The sequence below is a fragment of the Prosopis cineraria genome, unplaced genomic scaffold (assembly GCF_029017545.1).
Source record: "Prosopis cineraria cultivar Desert tree isolate PC_DT_omini unplaced genomic scaffold, ASM2901754v1 PC11, whole genome shotgun sequence".
NCBI lineage: Eukaryota > Viridiplantae > Streptophyta > Magnoliopsida > Fabales > Fabaceae > Prosopis > Prosopis cineraria.
In genome coordinates this window covers 29,001,047-29,013,765 of record NW_026555342.1, presented here as the reverse complement: position 1 = coordinate 29,013,765, position 12,719 = coordinate 29,001,047, and positions in this window count along the sequence as shown.

Sequence of the window (12,719 nt, the reverse complement as noted above, 5' to 3'; positions counted from 1 at the left end):
AATAAGTCTTACATGGCACACATTTGGAATATTAATTTTGATTTTGATAATCTAAATTATATTTTTTATTAATTTTTATTTTCGTGACCTCATGACTACTATAAGGGTGTTAGAGTTAGTGTGTGACATGTTATCAACAAAATAATCATGGTTACATGCAAAACATGTTTTCTAATTTGAGGTGTTGTTCTGATTTGATAATTGAATTTTATAATAAATGATGAAAATTCAAATGAAGAATAATTGTGTTTTATTGTTATACTTTGTATGGAAAGTATAATTTGTTCAAAGCTTGCTAGGCTAAGTAGAAGTAATTAGCTTAGCCTATACATCGGTCATAACTCAAATTTTGGGTCATGACATACTTTCCATAAATTCACAAGAAACTTTTTAAAAATTTACAAGTGATTCTCCTTAAATTCACAAGTGAGATTTTTAAATTTACAGATAACTTATCTTTAATTCATGAGTGACCTCCTATTGGTTATTTCAATAACTAGAAATATTTTATTGCAAAATGCTAACATTTCAATGCTTTGATGTTCACTGTTGTTATTAATGGCTTTACAAGGTCACTAATTGTCATTTTTCTATCTAATACCACTGAATCTCTCTCTCTCTCTATTTTATAACTATTTTTTAAATATGTATAACTATTTTTGTTTATCTTTCACTTATTATTATTATTATTATTATTATTATTATTATTATTATTATTATTATTTCTATGTAATATCTTAATATATGTAAATAAAAAATAACATATATATATATATATATAGATATAATTATTCAATTATCACAGTTGAACCATTGAACTGTGAATCAGTATCTTAACTAGTTCAATGGCCAGTTTAGTTTTTTAAGGTGTTGCATTTTTTATACACTTGTTTCTATTCTAAGCTTTTATTTTTTTGTTATCTATAATTTCAAAACAAGTAAAAGGTGGAGAATTATTTGCTTCTATAGGGGCTGATGAATGAATTTGTTACCTATTTTCCACCCCTACTTCCCTTTGTGTTTGTTACTTTATCTTCATAAAATGAGTACTTTATACATGTTTTGGATCATTCGGATTCAACCTGCAATTTGGGAAATTTTGCGTACAAATGTCAAAATTTTTGGCCTGAAATGGAAATTGTAATTTTCAAAAATATGTTCTAAATTTTTCAAAATTGAATGGCTTAAAGTATTGTAGTTTTAATTTCTATTTGCCTAAGCTGAGTTTGTTTTAAGTTCATTCTTCATAATTAAAAAAATAGTTCACACATTACAACAACACAGTACGCTTGAAGTGGTTAGTTTAATTTAGTTAAGTTCTAGGTGTCTTTGACTTAAGTCTTTGAAGTGTCTCAAGATGTGAACTAACGAATAGGAACTCCCAGGTACTTTTCTAATTTCTTGTCTTCCACCTTATGCCACCTCGTTCATATTAATTCTTTGTCACATTAAATAACTCCTAAATTCTGAAGATTGATTAACACTTGAATAAATTGTGCACAATGCATTTCAATGGCGCTACTCTTTGTTTTAGGTCAGGGAAGAGCTTAAATATAAAAGCTGTACGAAATCCACCCATAGAACCCAAAGAAGAGTGGTCCAAAGGCTAAAATTAACATGCTCAAATGACATAAGATGCAATTCCAAATTTCCACTTTCCCTTTCAAATTATTTTATTAATCCCTTTGCCAGCTCACTGAATCATTTTCCTTTCTTTTCCAATGTGGCCAGCACCCATTTCAAAATTCTAACTGCACATTTCAGGTTTCAATTGCAATTTTAATTAGTATTCTTCCATTAGAAAATTTCTTGGAGTAACTATCCAAAATTCACAAGTAACTATATGTGAATTCACAAGTGGTTTTCCTTAAATTCACAAGTGACAGTGTATATATTTATGAAACTGTCAATCCGTTAACAATTGAACTTTCATATATTTACAAGTGAGTTTCCTTACATTCACACCTCACTTTTCTTAAATTCATGAGTGACCTCCTATTGATTATTTCAATAATTACAAATATTTTAATTGCAAAATAAAAACCATGATCCTTTGCTGGCATTTCAATATTTTGAGGTCTTCAATTGTTTATTAATGGCATACAAGGTCCCTAATTATCATTTTCCCTATCTTAATACCATTGAATCACACCACACACACACACACACACACATTCAAATATTATTGAGTCTAACTGGAGCATCTCGTTTTTACACCTTTGGAATCCAAGAGACTTTTTCTGGCACGCTTGTTTCTATTCTCAGTTTTTTTTTTTTGTTATTTACATATTTTGAAAACCAGTAAAAGGTGGAGAATTATTCATTTTCACATAATGGCTTATGAATGAATTTAGGAGAAACACATTCAAGGACCTGACAAGAAACTTATTCACAATCAAGGACTAATATGAAATGGATTGTTATTAAAATGAAAATATGGACATGTTTTTTTCTCAAATGGAACTTATTGTTAATCCTTGTCTACCAATAAATTTCTTATCAGGTCCTTGAATGTAATTCTCCCAATTTCTTACCTACTTTCCACCCACATTTTCATTTGTTTTTGCCACTTAATCTTCATGAAATGACTATTTTATACACTTTTTGGGTCATTTGGCCTCAACTTGCAATTTTGAAAAATTTTTATGTAAAAAGTGAAAATATCAAAAGTTTTGGGCCGAATTGTAATTTCAAAAATACTGTCAAAAAATTCCAAAGTTTAATGTATGAAGGAATTTTAGTATTCTTCCCTTAAGGATACTAAAGTTAAATTTACGTGCTCAAATCTGATCCCAAGCAAGGGGCATGAGAGACAATATAATTCCCAATTTTCATTTTCCCTTTCAAATTATTTCATTAGTATTCTTCCCTTAAGGATACTAGGTAATTTTGCACCTTCACCTTTTTTTTTTTTTTTACTGAATACTGACCTCAAATTGATTTACATTTTGTGCTCATTTTCTGGATATTCCATGATGTATAAGATTGGCTAATTCACTTTTATTTCTCCCCTCCAAGACATTTTGAACCATTTTTTTTTGGCCAACTATTTTCAAAAAATTAAGGAAATAAGTTAAAATCAACATAAATTGGTTAAAATTATTTAAATGTTAAAGCCAAAAAAGTACCTTCGATCCTATAATTTTATATCAGGTTTCAATTTAGTTTCTTAATTTTATGAAGTATTTTCTTAGTCTTTGGATGATATATTCTTTTTTTTCATATTTGTTAGTCATTTTATTTCTTTCATGAGAGGATTATATACAAAAACATCATCGAATTTGTGGTATGGTTTTGTTGAAAGTAAAACAACACATAGATGTAGATAAGTTAGAATTAGTTTCTTTTAATGTGCGGTGATTATGAAAGGAAAGACGTAATAAAGCAATAAAATCAAAATTGAAAGAGAACTATTGGGCTTTTGCTCCTTCTTTCTTAAAAAAAAAAATGAAAGAGAGCCAATTACAATAATTGCATAGCCTTTTTTGTTTTGTTTTGTTTTGTTTGTTTGTTTTTGTTTTTTGTTTTTTTGCGCTACAGAACTTTTGCATAACTTTTGGTTCCTCCATCCACGTATCCTAAAAACTCCTTCAATATCAGCCCATATCTCCCAAGCCCAATTAATATTTGCCTCACATTTCCAGTCCATATTGCCTTAGCCCATTCTTTTTCCATTAGCATCACACTACAACAATTGTATTTTCAACTGAATTTAAAATATAGAATCTAATTCTGTATCAATTCTATAACGCTTCTTCTATTTTTCATCCTGTTGAGCCTTCTTCCTCCTCATTAAGCCCTTTTCTCCCATTTTAGGTTGAGATGCCTTGGTGTTAATTGTTTATATTTATTTTTATTTTATACTAATTATTTAATACTTTATATGTTGGGATAGAATAGATAACCTCCAAAAACATTATAAATTATAACTTCCAATCTTATGAACTAAATTATTTTTTTCTCTCACGAATATAGTTCTCATATCCCCTTTCATATTTTGATTATTTATTTTTACTTTTATTTTTTAATCTATTCTATTCCATTTCTTCCACCTTAACTTTTGAGTAGACCTCAATGTCACACTCCATTTCACACAAAACACATTATAAATATCCAAGGCTCATTTTCAAAACAAAAATAGAATTTTTGTTTTGACCGACCACAAATAATAATAATACAATGATAATGAAAATGTGACCCCTCATCAACATGATAACAGGAGAAATTATACAACACATGTAATTTTTTTTTATTTCTCATTCTTTACATCAACTTTTTTTAGGGGACATCATTCAATTTTTCATAGTGATTGTGTCCTTAATAAGTATTTTTTCTTATGAGTCAGGCCATGTTGACATGATATTACTTGAAGTATAACTAAAACCAACCATGCAATTTTAAAAACTAAATCCAATAATCCGAGATCTAAAAGGAGCATGATCTAGAAAATCAGCTAGTTGGGATGTGGTCTAGCAACCCAATCCAAAGAGAACATCTCCGTAGCAGGTCTTTGGTTCCTTAGAATTCACTAAAATCAACATTTGTTAAGTGAATACTCAAAATTCACACTGCTATCAAGCATAGTTAAATTTACTACGTACGCAACTTTGTCAGACCACATAAGTGCATGTATTGAATTTGTTAATTAAATGTATATTTGTATTGACAAATAACAAACCTCTTGGAGATTTCGATAAAATTTAATAACACGGCCATATTATTCTATGGAATTTTGACTTGTGAGTAGACCTCAAAAAGTTTGCAGACTTTAATTGACTATATCTGGCTATCAATTTTTATTTATTGGTATATTGCATGCTTAACTTGTGAGTTGTGACTAAATCTCAAAGGCCTATGAGCAGACGACTTTAACAGAGCTAAAAACACTATCAAAAACACTAAAAAGAAACAATTATTGCAACATGACACAGTTGGAAATTTCAAGAATCCTTTGCCCGAAAACAAAATTTCAAGGATGCCAAAGTAATATTTCATACTCTTTTCCTTGTTATATACAAATTACTTCTAATTACATTACTGGAATTGGGAAGAGGCAGTTAAATTATGATTGTTGTACAAAATAAAAGAAATTTTCTAATTACTCTTGTTAAATATTTTATTCTTAAAAATTTCTCTCTCTCATATATAACATTATATTTTAATCTACTAAGAAAATTGTGTAAAAGTAAAATAGGAAAAAAACTAATTAATGATGATTGACTTTTTTTTTATGTACACAAAGTGATTAATAATATCATTTACGTGGTAGTTATTATGAATGTAAAACTGTAAAAGTAATGTAGTAACAATATGTTGGATTGGCTAAATAAACAAGATGCAAAACAATATTTAATTTTTCTCAGCTAAAGACTCTCATTCTTTATCTAGATTTTTCTTCTCAAATGCATTGGATACAATTAGTGCGTGTTTCACGGAAATGTCCCAGAATAAAATATATATCCCAAAAGTATTTAGTCTTTAATTGACTTCTTTTAGGGGACAATAATTAATCTTTCAAAGTAATTGTGTCTTTGCTACATGTTTTTCCTATGAGTTAGACCATGTTCCCATTTGTAGAAAAACACAGTAATACTAAGACTATAAGTTTATTATTATAGGCTTATTAGAAATTTGTAAATTTTATTAATAATTTAGAATTTCAATAATTTCCAAGTTTAAATAGTTCACATGGATTAACAAAACAGTCAAAAGTTATTTGTATTAACTTAACTATTATGCTTATATAAGCATACCAAAAGATCAGAATCTTTAATTAGTCACACAGTTTGTTATCTGTATTTTAATCACTCTTCATTGTTATCTATGTTAGTGCCGGTATTTGTAACAAACAAACAGTAATTACCAAAATATGCAAAGCATTTAACTACTTCACATGGCTGATTAATAAACATAGTTAAAAGTGATTCGTCTCACTGCAATGGTAAAGAATTGTAACTACTTTTCGAGATCACCTTTCAATTAAATCAATGTATATTGATCTCTCTCTAGAATATAATTTATCAAGGGCATTTATAGAAAAGAAGAATTTAATATTATTAATTTTTTATTACTAATTTTTTGTTGGTGTTAAATATAGCGTGTTTCATGGAAATGTCCCTTAAGAAAAAACCACACACACATATCCCTAAAATCATCGAACTTTAACTGATTATATCTATTGACTTTTTATTTGTAGATATATGGTATCCATGACTTATGAGTAGATCTTTTCCCTCCCTTTTACAGGAAATAGCTTGTAAATATCTCAAATTCATTGTAGATAAAATCACAATTTCCATTTTCACCAACCAGAAATCAAAATGCAATGGTAATTTAAATGTGGGCACTACTCATGAATGAGATAGCAGGAGAAATTATACAACACGCAATTTTCTTATTCTTGGTATCAACTTCTTTTAGGGGGGAAACATTCAATCATTCACTTTGATTTGTGTCCACATCATGACTTAGGCTGACCTAGACCCAACAATACAATTTTAAAAATCAAGTCCAATAATCAGGACTTCATAGCTTATGGTTCACTAATTTTTATATCAGTTATTTTATATTTTATATTCAGGAAAAAGCATATAATCTCTAAAGTTTCATTCAGATTTTGCTTTAATCTAAAAAATGATCTTTGATCGCATAATTTTAAGGATTTCGAAATGGCATTAATTATTATTACCAATGTTGAACTTAACCCACAAGTAAATGAAGCTACCTTGTTTCTTGTATCATTCATAAGAAGTTGTTTCTTGTCAAAATGATTATGACTACCATCAAGCATGCCAGGAGTTAATTAAATATATCTATGTGCATTAACAAGTATTTTAGAGATGTATACTGCGCAATATCATGTTATTGTGACCAATATTCAGCTTTGAACCAAAATTAGTTCATATTATAAACACATTATCTTTAATTATTTTTAATAATTATAATTTATAAATCAAATTTACAAATTGAGTTTAAATTTTGTTAGGATGTTATCCTTCAATATAATCTTTCAAAATATTTTTCTTTTAAATTGCATATAATTACCACTTTAAGTCTTTGACGTAAAAAGTGGATTATTACATTGAGTGTTGTGATTTTTTAAAGATTTTTTAAAAATACATACTATCTTTTTTACATGAAATGTATGAAATTTTTCAAAGAATAATTAAAATCCACACTATTTACATGTATTTTTTAAGTCAATTGTGCAATTTTTCTTCGGGTAAATTAAGATGATACTACCAAAATAAAATATACTTAAAGGAGACATCTAAAAGCTGTTTCATGTGAAATGGAGTGTGACTTTAATGTCTACTTACAAATCGAATACTCCGTGACAAATGGGTGGTTGATATGTACATCCAATCAAATAAAGTGCGCAGACTTGTAAACTTTTTGATATCCCACTATTACTTTTATTTTAGGCTACTCTCCATGGCCTTCCAGCTAGACTATAACCATAAACGAAATAAAGCAATGGAAATGCAAAAATAAATATTTAGTTTTATAATTTAATGCATTTGAATTTATTGAAATCATCATTTAATAGAAACTTCAGGAGTAAAGCAAAAAATAGCATTTTAGTATAAATTGAAAAAATAGCGATGCACATCCTCATCACTTTGTAGGTCTCATTAAAAAAAAAAATCTATGTTGTTCAATTTCTTCAGCCATCACTTTGAGTTTGAAGATTACATTATCACTGTCTTATTTAATTTGTGGTCAAGCCCACAGGGCCTTAAAGAACCCCAGAAATGTATTTAATTTAGTAATGAGAAGAATTTTTTTTTCTTTTATGAAAGTATAATTTCATCTCTCAAACCCATTTGTCACCTGATTGTAGGAGGAGGGACATAGTATTTGTGGCATCTTTAATATAAGAACTGAAGGAGAAGAAAGTTAGGTTGTGCAAGTATGAGTGGACTTGAGCCTATATGAAAAATCTCACATCGAATAAAATTAAGGCTTGATAACTAATGTATAATGAAGTAAAAGTATCCATAAACTATTTATTGAGATTTTTAGTTAAGATATAGTATCTCTCTACTATTCTTGCCCATTTATTCTCTTGTATTGTCTTTGAGTAGTTACTCCTCATTTCTGACAAGTGATATCAGAATTCAATAACCAAATGTCATTTAAGACTTGGAAAAGCCCATATTGCACGCATATTTGAAGTCTAAAATGGGACTAGTTTTGACTATAGCAGAGATTTGTATGCACTACACTAATTGAAATCCAAAAATTGGGCTACCCTTGATTACAAGAAGCATAGACTTGGTGTTTGTTCCTTGAATCCTACCACAAGTATGTTTTCAATGATCCCCAACAATATTATAGAACTGAACATTCTTAAGTTCTTTTCCTTGTAGTAAACATTAAAATAACAAATTGATTATATATACACGTAGTAAATGTGTTATATAATATTAATATCATGAAACTCTTCCAAGAGAACTTGTTCTTTAAATATTTAGTATTATATAACACCTTCACTGCATAATTAGCCACAAGATTTTAGAATTATACATAGTATTTATTTAAGTAACCATGTGAAATGATGAGAACGAGGGAGAACACAACAAATATTTCTTTCATCAGTTTATATTTCATGGCGGTTTGATTTGTTGTAAATTATAACCAATAATTTTATAGATAGTAGAATTTATATATATCCATCATGAAGAAATGAATAACTGTCTTACCCAAAAATAAAAAAATAAATAAAAAAGGAAATGCAAAATTGAAGTGACAATGTGTCTACGCAGTCTTCTTTTCAATAAAGTTTTTATGGGGTTACTCTCTATAGCTGCAAGACTTGACCATAAATGAAAATATGGTCCCAAAAGTGAAATTGTACAGCAGTGAAATTAAGGGAAAAAAACTTCTTCTCACTAAAGTAACTTTTGGGGTTATTTTATGGTCTATCATACTTGACAACAAAAAAGTTAATGCAGCCAAAATAAATTTGTGGTTCTTAATCAATGAGATAATGGAAAAAATTATACGACACACGATGTCCTTTATTCTTTTCATCTTTTCTACACAACATTTTCACACCATCAATTCAAATAATGTAATGTGGAATTTATGGTCACCTACCGTATTTCTATTTCGTAGAGAGATTTTAAGTGAGTGTTACTTTAAATTTAAAATTAAGATTATTATACAATTTTCTGCTTTTAGACTTAACAAGTATGCTCGTCTTTCCTTTTATTTCAGTTTTCAAAAGAAAATATCAATTACGGCATTGCTTCCTTAACGTGATGTTTATTGTAACATATGGTGCTTCATTTTTAACTTGTACATGTGCACGTGCTTTAGTATATATCATTCTTATTTCTACATTTCATTATCAACAAAACAATTAATTTTTTTAAAAAAATTAGCCAATAGTTTTTAAATCTTCTAAAAAACTGATTTCATACTTCACTAATTTTTATATTGATGATTTCATATAGTTAGGAAATTAAAATGAAGATAATCTAAAAAATTTCATACAAGTTTTGCTTTAATCTGAAAATGATCCTTGCTCAGATAATTTTCAATAGTTAGGAATTAGTTTTTTTTTTTAATTTTAATAACCAAAACTATGTTATTTTGTGTTTTTATTTATCTTTTGGTTGTTTTTTAGTATTATATATTTGATGATTTATTAGTGGCTCTGGTAAATTATGAAAATTTATACTATAGCTTAATTAGTTGGACAGTTTGTGGCATAGAAACCAAATGAAAAGAGAAAATTTTAATTTTTATTTCAAGTCTGAACTGCCTCTTATAGCAAAGCTAGTCCTATTTATAGTGCAAGGACTCTGAATGAAACAGGCAAGCAACTAAGACGTTACAAACATAAATGCTAGACATTTCGCTGGCTTAATGAAGGTGTAAACAGAACAACGTTTTGCTTCATTTCTGTAACTCTCATGCATCGGTTTTTTTTATGTTGTAAAATATAGTTATATATATAATATAAGAACACACTAATCTAACTAAAAGCTTATATCTTATTTTAAGAGCCAATTCGTGCTGATAACGTGTTGTAAAATATAGTTAATATGAAGAGTAGAGAAGGACAAGACAATACAAGAAATGGAGAGAAAATAATGGAGGATAATTCTTATTCATTAGTATACATATGCTTTAGACATGACCTCTATTTATAGGCCTCCAATCATTCAAGTCCTACCCTAATGTTACAAAGATATAATGAGGCATATAATGGTGTATTATGTAACATTTGAAGGTTATAAGCTATTAAGACTAGAAACTCCTTTCATGCCATTCATGAGGACATTAAAGATAAAGGAATCCTAAGGGCTATGAGTTATGGACGTCCATAACTTAATATTTATAATACTCCCCCTTGGATGTCCATAACAAATATTGTGCCTCATTAAAACCTTACTAGGAAAAACCCAATGGGATAAAAACCTAGTGAAGGAAAAAGAGTACACAATATTTTAAATATTCACTAATGTTGCCTCATTAAAAACATTTATAGGAAAACCCAGTGGGACAAAACCTTAGAAAGGGAAAAAGAGTACAACATAATATTTACTCCCTGTAGTCTCCCCCTGGTAACAATATCACTCCATTCCCCCTGACGACATCATCACTTTATGTCTCTGAGTCTGCACATTCTAATTCCATACACTAACTTCTCAAATGTCAAAGTTGGTAGTGTCTTAATAAACAAATCTGCAAGATTATCACATGAATAAATTTTCTAAACATCTATATCATTGCTCTTCCAAAAGTCATGAGTGAAAAAAAATTGGAGAAATATGTTTTGTTCTATCTCCTTTAATATATCCTCCTTTCAATTGAGCTTTGCATGCTGTGTTATCCTCAAATAATATTGTTGGAATCTTTTTTTCCAACAATAAACCACACATCTTTTGGATATGATGGATCACTGACCTTAGCCAAACACATTCTCTACTTGTTTCGTGAATTGCAATTATTTCAGCATAATTTGATGAGGCAGCAGCTAAAGTTTGTTTTGTTGAATGCCAAGATATTGCTATACCCCCACAAGTAAACAAATATCTAGTTTGTGATCTACCTTTATGTGGATTTGATCAAAATCTTGCATCTCCATAACCAATAAGTTGTGATCTAAATTCATTAGAATAAAATAATCCCATATCAATTATCCCTCGTAGATATCGAAATAGGTGTTTAACTCCATTCTAATGCCTTTTTGTTAGGGAAGAACTAAATCTTGCTAATAAATTTACAGCAAATGCAATATTAGGTCTTGTTGAATTAGTAAGATACATTAGTACACCTATAGCACTGAGATACAGTACTTCAGGACTAAGAAGTTTTTCATTTTTCTCTTGAGGGCGAAAAGGATCTATTTTCTCATCAAGAGATCTTACAACCATCAGAATAGTTAATGGATGCGTTTGTTCATGTAAAATCACTTCAATATTTTTTCAATGTAAGTTGATTGATAAAGAAAAATTCCATTTGCTAAGTGCTCGATTTGTAAACCAAGGCAAAATTTTGTTCTTCCTAGATCATTTATTTTAAATTCTTTCTTTATGCAATCAACTGCTTTCTAGAGCTCTTCAGAAGTTTCAATTATATTTAAATCATCCTTATAGATAGCAATTATAACAAACTCTAACCCATTTCTCTTTATAAAAATACATGGAGAGATTGGATCATTTTTATAATCTTCATTCAACAAATATTCACTAAGATGATTATACCACATCCTTTCAGATTGTTCAATCCATACAAAGATTTATGCAAACGAATTGCATATTTTTCTCGAGAATCTTTACATGCTTCTGGCAATTTGAATCCTTCAAGAATTTTCATTTAAATTTTTTTAATCTAAAAAGCCATATAGATATGTTGTAACAACATCTATTAGGCATATATCAAGTTTTCTATGTACTGCCAAACCAATTAGATATCTTAATATGATTGTATCCACCACAGGAGAATATGTCTCTTCATAATCAATACTAGGTTTTTGCAAAAATTCTTGTGCTACTAGTCGTGCTTTATATCTAATGACTTCATTTTTTTCATTTCGTTTTCGCACAAATACCTATCTATATCCAACTGGCTTTACACCATTAGGTATTCGGACTACAGGTCCAAAAACTTTACATTTTGAAAGTGAATTTAATTATGCTTGAATTTCATCTTTCTATTTTGGCCAAACATTTCTGTGTCTACATTCTTTAACCGATTTTGGGTCTAGATCCTCATTTTGATTCATTATTTTCACAGCAATATTATATGAAAATATGTCGTCGATGACTATATTTTTCAGGTTACATCTTTTTCCTATAGTGACATAACTTATTAAGATCTCTTCATTATCTTCAGGTACGTAGACCTCTTCTGGGGTATTTTGATTAGTTATGTCTTTGTACTCTTCTATAGTACCAGCCTCCTCTACAATACCATCTTTATTTTGTGTTCTTTTCTTCTTTTTAGGAATTTTATCTTTGGAACCAATTAGTCTACCACGTTTCAGACGTGGCTTAGATTCATTTTCACTTTCTAATTGTCCTACTAGGACATCAATTCTAATAGGAATATTTCAGCTGGAATATGAGATTTGGTAATTTTTTTAAGGTCAGTAAATGCATCTGGCAATTGATTTATAATATTTTGTAGATGAATTATTCTTTTAACTTCAAGTTCACATTGCTTTGTATGAAAATCTAGATGAAATAATGATAATTCATTCC